We start from the raw sequence: 8,028 nt of genomic DNA, 5'->3' as shown, positions 1-8,028 counted from the left end.
AGCAAACGAGCTATAAATATTTAATAAGATTCAAATAAAATGTTCTCGTCGAATTGAACTTAAAGAAAACGAAATGAAAAAATCTTAAAGTTCATTTAAAGTGTAGATTCTAGAGGAGCTTGGGGACGTGGAATCGAATGCGTTCAATAGTTTTTAGTTCGTTTTCATTACCGTGTGGGGTATTTCAGTTGCAGCGTGAATAGAAATGTATTCGTGAAAAGTCTGATTTAAAACCGTATTAAGAGACTTTCGAATAAAATTTAACCCAAGTATTAATTGAACAGGCTCTAATTATATGCAAAGGAGAGAGAGAGGTATGTATAAGTATATTGACATCAATACCATGCTTACTTATAATTCCTTATTTTCAACAATTGTTATAATCAAATAACGTACATTTGGGTATTTTTATAACAAAACAATGGGATTAGGCCTAAGAATAATGAACATACACTACCAAGTAACGTAAATTAGTGTAATCTTAGTTAACCTAGCGGCAGTAATCTCTCATCGTAATCAACCTCAATTTCTACATGTATAGAATATTTAAATATTGAATGTTATTAATGTGGTGTAATCAATGTAATCCCATTAAATTACAAAAATGAAGAGAATATATAAAATGTGCTAGTTGACATGAAATCCTTAAGAATAAGTAATAAAGAGTTTATAAAAAAAATGAAATTTCTTCTAACTCTACAGTTTTTGGGTATATTTGTACAAACAGAAAACCTCGGCTTAACTTATTGTTTTTGGCGAAGTTTTTTCTTCGCAATCAAATATATGTTCGATGATTCAAAAATAAATCATATCCGCTTTTTATTGATCTTCTAATTAGTCTAAAATCACCGACGTATAATATTTCATTTTCAGTTTTAAAAGTACATGTTTAAATCTAGTATAAACAAAACTATTGAACATTAAAACATAATATAAATTAGATTAAATACATAAAAACAATAAGACAATGAGAGTTGTATTATGCCTTCAATTGAAATAGTAGACCGAAACATAAATGAAAAGTTTATGCGGCTTATAACAGTGTTCTCCGGCTTCATTATCTCTCTGGGAAAGAAAAATATGGGCCGCTATAAGAGTTCTAATGATAATTTCCACGCAGGGAAATTCACGCAATGTTGCGAATAGCGTGTTTACAAAAAGGTAAAATATTAACTTTTAGGGAGTTATTTTGCTTGTAATGTGAGTGGCCAAGTTATACGCGGGATAAATGTTAAGATACAATACAATTTAATTTTAGGTTTTATTTTAATTTACGTTAGCTAAATAATTTATAATTATGAGTACAACAAAAATAATTGAATAATAAGAATGTTTGAAAACTTCTTTCTACTTATACTTTAACTATTTCCGACACTTTGGATGGTAATATTTTTCTCAAAATGAGGTTTCAATCATGAGTGATTTATTCATGTTTGTGTTTGATATTACCTACTGAATATTTTACGTACAGTCACCCACATATAGGAGCCGAACAAAAAAAAACTCCTAATCGCCTATAGGCGTTAAGTTTAATAAAACAGTGTTTCTTTTTATTTGTGTGAAGTAAATTCCTTTTATTTTATATTTAAACAGAAAATATTATTTTATAAGAACCATAGGCGATTTTAAATTTTGATTTTTTTAACTACTTATATGGCACACTGTACATATATTCCAAATCACTGATATCAAATATTAATTTTGCATTTATAGTGCCAAGACGTGCAACAGGTTAGAACTAAGACAAAATTTATACACGAACGTACGACACGAAACATATCTATAGTTAGTATAAAATAAAGTTCCCACATATTGAATCTTTGTGGTCATGAGTACACGAACCAATGAAATATAACTCTTTTCATATGCATGAAAAGCAGCTGTAACGATCTTTTGTATTCAAAGAAATCTTCCCTGCGGCCAAGATTATGTACGACATTCCTTCTTATTTTTCACGATGAATAGCTGTTAGGGTATTTTTCTTTTACAGGTTTTTCTTGAAGATGTCTAAGAAAAAAACGTCGGACAAATTAAAATGTTTGTCGTGGAAGTAAGCACAGATCCCGCAATCCCAACGGAGCTTCGGCTATATGTTAGGGCTGTCTCTGCTAGATGTTGGCGAGGATAGAACATTTATGCATCATAATTGTATTAACTAAGGTTATTTATTGACTCAATAGAAGACTTAAAAACAATATGACCTGACAGAAATCTGCTAATTTAATTACATGACCTTACGCAACAAATACATACTGAATGTGTTTAGTTTTACAATTCATTCAAATATATTCCACTTCGTACATCATAAATTCTTCGCATTTGTGATTAACTAGAAATGCACATATAACTCCCTAGCATATAGATGCTGACGATGTATATCTATATATTTAATGTTAGGAGTTTAGAGTTGTACCGTAGCGTTACAAAAGTTTAATGTATTCTCTGAATAATTATATTACATACTATAATATATACACAAATATAAAAAGTCATGGGGGGGGGGGGTCATTTTCACGTTTTTGTTGTATACATAGATAAAAAATATATGATGATTAAACCTTTGTAGCACTAATGAATTCTGTAGCAGGTTGGTATTTGCGAGCAAACCACAGCACCGATTGATTGTGTTCTATTTTCGGTTTTCGGTTAGTCCATTGAAATGTTACATTTTTTAGGTCTTACTCAGTTTTTAGAGGACGCAATTTTTTTGTGCAAGTAACCATTATCGTTACCCTGTCCCACGCCGCCATCTTTTGTTGAAATAGTTTACGATGTATCTCTTAAACATGTTTATCCAAAAAATTATTTTTGTTGCAAATTACTAAATTTGGTTAGTATTTTGTCGTAAATTAATAAATATAAAAGCGTAGGCAGTTCAATGTTATACTGCAACGTCATAAGAACGAGTGTTTATAAGGTTCATAATACTTTTTTTGTGGTCATTACGTACAACACAAACCCGCGGTTGTCGGCTTGTACGCGAATTATGGATCCTGAATCGCTTCGGACAGATGAAGCAATTGTTCAAAAACAATTTTACGAAATGTTTCGGAAGTTACTGTACATATTGCGTAAGTTATTGTTATTACGTGGACAATCGAACCGATAATGTTGTTCGTCGTCGCAGCAGCAGCTCCAGTAGTTTATCGTCAGTTTCAGAAGCTCCAGAGCCAGACTTTGATTTTGTGAACAATTGCTTCATCTGTGCCAAAACGATTCAGGATCCAAGTAATTCCAGTACAAGCCGACAACCACGGGTTTGTGTTGTACGTAATGAGAGTACAAAAAAAAGTATTATGAACCTTATAAACACACGTTCTAATGACGTTGCAATGGACAATGCTTAACATTGAATTTCTTAACATTTTCGCTTATAACTTTTTATTTATAGTTCTACGACAAAAGTTACTGGACCAAAGTTGTAGAGAATTTAATTTGCAACAAAAATGTTTTAAATTTTTTGTCAGATGAATAGTTTAAGAGATACATCGTAAAACCATTTCAACCCCTATTTTCAAGATGGCGACCATGGGACAAGGGTGGCGACCCCACAAACTTAATTTTAGCTTTACACTGACCCCTCCTACACTTCTAAAAAATAAAATTGCGTCCTCTAAAAAACGCAACCCCAAATGTAACTTTTCAATGGACTAGTTCGGAGTTTGAAAATACGTTACTTATTTAGTCAGCTAATTAAAAATGCTATTGCATTGCAATGTCTTAAAGTAATTTTTGTTTCTCTGCTTTGATCAACAATTTAAACCTAATAGTTTATATTCGAAGAAATTACACATGTTTATATTGTATTATTATGTGAGCAGATTACTAAAGCAGTGGTTTTAGTCGTAATTTATATTATATCAACAGTATTATAAACTGCCTCGGTGGCGTAGTTGTATTGTCTACACAGCACGATCACTGTTCAGAGATTCTGAGTTCAAATCCCACGTCGGGAAATGCAATATTAGGTTTTTATTCTTAGTATCGTCCTGCAACATGGAATTTATGACCTACATGGGAATGGACTTGCCCCTTATTACATCACAGGATAAAGGCGTCATATGTGTGTTGCATATTATAGAAGTAAATCCAAAAAAAAACTATAATTATGTGAAATAATTAAGTTCTATAAAAAATTACAAGACATACCACCTTTTCTATAAACAATCCTAATGGCTTTTTTCGATCTATCTGAAAAATGGACCCATTAACCCGTAAAATTTTGTATTAATCAAAAGATAACACACACTACCATGCGTTTGAAGCATAATGTTATGTGTATTTTTATGCAATTTCTAACCCTGGCTATGTACTGCATAGTACATAATATACTACTAATGCGCTTATTACAGCTTCTAGAAGGGGAAACAAAAAAAATCAAATTTCTGATTACGCTTTATGGATTATTCGTTAAACTAAATGATAGATTAAATTATTGTGAAAATACCTATTTTATTTCCCATTCAAACTTTATGAATTCAGTAATATAATGTTTTAGGTCTATGAATTGTGAAAGATGAATATAAATGAAATGAAAAATATTTAGCCAATAAAATATTCAATACAGAATTTATGGTATTGTCATTTCATACCTATTTAGAATAGTGTGTTGCATAAATTTTACTTTATAGTTTTTATAGTCAAAAGAATTTCTCTTATTTATATAGGTATATCGTGTTAAAGTAAATTCTAATGTTAGTCAAGTATTAGATATACATGAATGTGTATTACCCATAAGTATTGTTTTAATAAAATTCTTCTCGCAATAAGTATGATTTATTGAATTCATTGTATAAAAAACATGTTACCAATTATAATTTCAGAAATATTACTTCGCAATTTAATCAAAAACTACTTCAACAACAATTTGCTGCTGTAGTGGAATATATGAATATAATTGCAATTTAAGAATTTTTGCACGAAGGTAATGTAGCACTAAATTTTTAAGACAATAGTATAAATTTACTTACTAACTCACGCTTTTATTCATTTTGAGTTAGGCAAATACGCAAATAAACTGCGTACACTTCGCTGTATCGAATATATTTTCAATTTTTTTGCATCCATTCACCCGTACCTTAATAACACTCTATCAAATTATAGCACTAAACACATAACATTATTTATTATTTAGCTATAACAGAATTGGTTTACAATTAAAGAGTTCTCAACGCTAAGTTTAGCGTCAGAATATAAATTAATTACAAAACTTGTACCATCTGGGCCCAGTTCGGCAACCTCATTCGTTTTATGAATATCGACAAAAAATATTTTTGCTCAAATTTATTACGTTCCATCCCTTTCATTAATCACTTTCACAAATTTTGTACTACTCTTTTTGTGGTTGAATTTTATTTCGAAAGGCGTTAATTGTAATTAAGTTATTGTTTCTTTCAACAACGGCATTAAACATTGAAGTTGCAACTTTTTATAACTGAATAAAAAATGTTTAAAAGACAATATTTTGTTTCTTTTGTTTTATGAATTTGAATTTGGAAAGTTTCATTTATTTGATATGATACATTTTGATAAATCTTTTAAGGCTGATTTTAGCCAAAATAGCCCCCTAAGAGCTATATTTTTCTTATGAATATGTAAGTCGAGAGTCTGGAGAAGTTTTGACAAATCTTAGAACCACGAAGTCACTTGTTTAGATTTTTTATTTAAAGAAGAAAATTTAAGTCATTATTCATAGAACGTAAGTTTTTCACTTTACACCAACATTTTCATAATTTTCATTAAAGTTATGAAGTTGATTGTTTTTAGCCAAAAAATACAACTAATGAAAATTTTGTTGCAACAAAAAAATCTTGAATAAGTTTTCCACTTTTTGTAAAAAAAATACATTTCATTGTTCAAATCGAAAATTCTCAAAAATTTAAAAAATATTCATAACTCGAAAACTATGAAAAATCGCAGAACATACATGAGGGTGATTCGGATACCCCAAGGGTGCTCTATCTCCGGACCTCCGCTTGACACTATTTTGTGGGACCCCCTGTATAATAACATTACAGAGGTACAAAAAATTATCTAAAAATAATATAGTCGTGATTTTCTTGACATTCGATTTATACTTTTTGAAATAAGTACAGATAAACAGTAACATCGTATACCTACTCTACCTATTTGAAACATAATGCAGAGCCGAATATCCTTAATATTACATGTGAATAGCGGCGAGAGTCACGTAAAAAGGCTAGTGATTTATATAACTCGACACATCAATAAGTATCTCATTTGGTATTTAATTCCATGCTTTGCATTCCCGCTGTGCTGCTCGCGCTTTGCTCCCGCTCAACACCTGATCTCGTATTGTGATAAAACGAAATACCTAGGATACCAGTGAAAGAATACAGGAATTCCGTATTTACTACCGTTTCGCATCAAATAATATGTTACGATTTTAACCCTTCGATCGACAAGGTCGGAAATTCGGATTTAAGTGATCTGTTGATCACTAGATGATTTTTATATGTCTAGCAGTGAGATAGTGCAGATAGGGGGCATCATAAAGTTTTTAGATAAGTATGGACGAGTATTCAAAACAATAAAAAAAAAAATCCAAATCGGCTCAGAAATTGCCGAGTTCTGGGGTAACAAACATTTTAAAAAATCAACGTCGAATTGACAATCACTTCCTTTTTTTGAATAAAAATTATAAACAAGGAAATTGTGTTTAACTCTTTATTTCATAGGCATTGAACTCCTATTTTTAAAATGAAAAAGCTTTAATAGAAATATACTTGAGATAAGTATATCGAAATGACTTGGTCTATTTTCCTTTAATACAGGCGCACCTTGTTAAAACCAAGTGTTATAGAAAACCTGACCCGACTTCGTTGTTTTTGTCCTACCTTCCGGCTCGTTGGATTTACATTCAGCATTTTTGTATTTTGACTCCATTTAAATAATGAGAGATTTATACCATTGTTCCGTCTTATAACTGACATTAAGCTTTTAAATATAGGTTTCATTATTCTTAGTCAATCGTAAATCCATGCCATCTTCTAGGTTTTATGCTACGAAACTATCAAGATTTTTTAGTCTGAATAGTGACGTAATATTTATACCTGTTGTTCGTTTCACAGAATAATATAAAGTTCATCGACTTTATAATGTAAACATAGTAAGTGAATATTTTGTGATATTTTTACTATTATTTCAAATGATACTTATCGTTCTATAACTTTAAATAAGAAATGTTTATTGGCCTATCTTTTTTTATTTAATTCCCCACTCCTAACTAAAAACCTTTATCAAATTCTCTACATTAAAAAGGTATATATCATAATCTCCGTTGGTATTGAATAAGTAATTGGGTAGGATCTCAACCGTTAGACAGTACTCATAGACCAAATACAATTGAAGTAAGATTAAAAATAGTCACCCCATAAACATAGATATTTGCAAGTTAGCAATACGATCACCTATTCCATACAATTATTTTGCAAGCAAATATTTTGCAGAAATATCTTTTATAATACGACATTTCCAATCACATTCCCTTAGATATCGACAGCATTATTGCATAATATCTTTGCATACGTCTTCGGATAAACTTCTTGCACTCGTTTTGAAAACATATTTCACTACTCAATATTATTAAAAACTTTGCAGACGAAGTATGTTAAATCCAAATTCTAAACTTATTGGATAACTATAACGTCGAAATGGTATCAGTTTAATGCACTTTATTCATATTTTGTTACTCGAATTGTTTTCCCTAAAAGCTTTCAAGAACAATTTACCAAATATTATCATACTTTGTAGGTTTAATGCAGGATTAAGCAAACAAAAGGAACAAAAAAAAAAGAAAACTTGATGGATTTTTCAATTTAATGATTCTGTGTAACGATACACGAGTAAACATACGAGCTTCTACCTGCACTTAGTATTTTACAATAACATATTGAATTACAAAAAACTACCGTCGGAAGTTGGACAATTGTAGTTCATTAAAAATATACAAATTATTGTGGGGTATATAAAATTTATACTTATGTAGTTACTTTTATTGTAAGTTGA

The 8,028-nt window shown here is 30.3% G+C and overlaps 1 protein-coding gene across 1 annotated transcript in view; it reads right to left on the bottom strand.

The window, feature by feature from the left end:
* LOC115451578 (neuronal acetylcholine receptor subunit alpha-3) overlaps positions 1 to 8,028 on the bottom strand; it is a 44,650-nt gene that overhangs the window by 23,309 nt on the left and 13,313 nt on the right. The gene's annotated exons all lie outside the window — the stretch shown is intronic.

Source organism: Manduca sexta, chromosome 25 (assembly GCF_014839805.1).
Source record: "Manduca sexta isolate Smith_Timp_Sample1 chromosome 25, JHU_Msex_v1.0, whole genome shotgun sequence".
Lineage (NCBI taxonomy): Eukaryota > Metazoa > Arthropoda > Insecta > Lepidoptera > Sphingidae > Manduca > Manduca sexta.
Note: the sequence above shows the minus strand (reverse complement) of the source record. Positions and strands in the feature narration are given on the sequence as shown.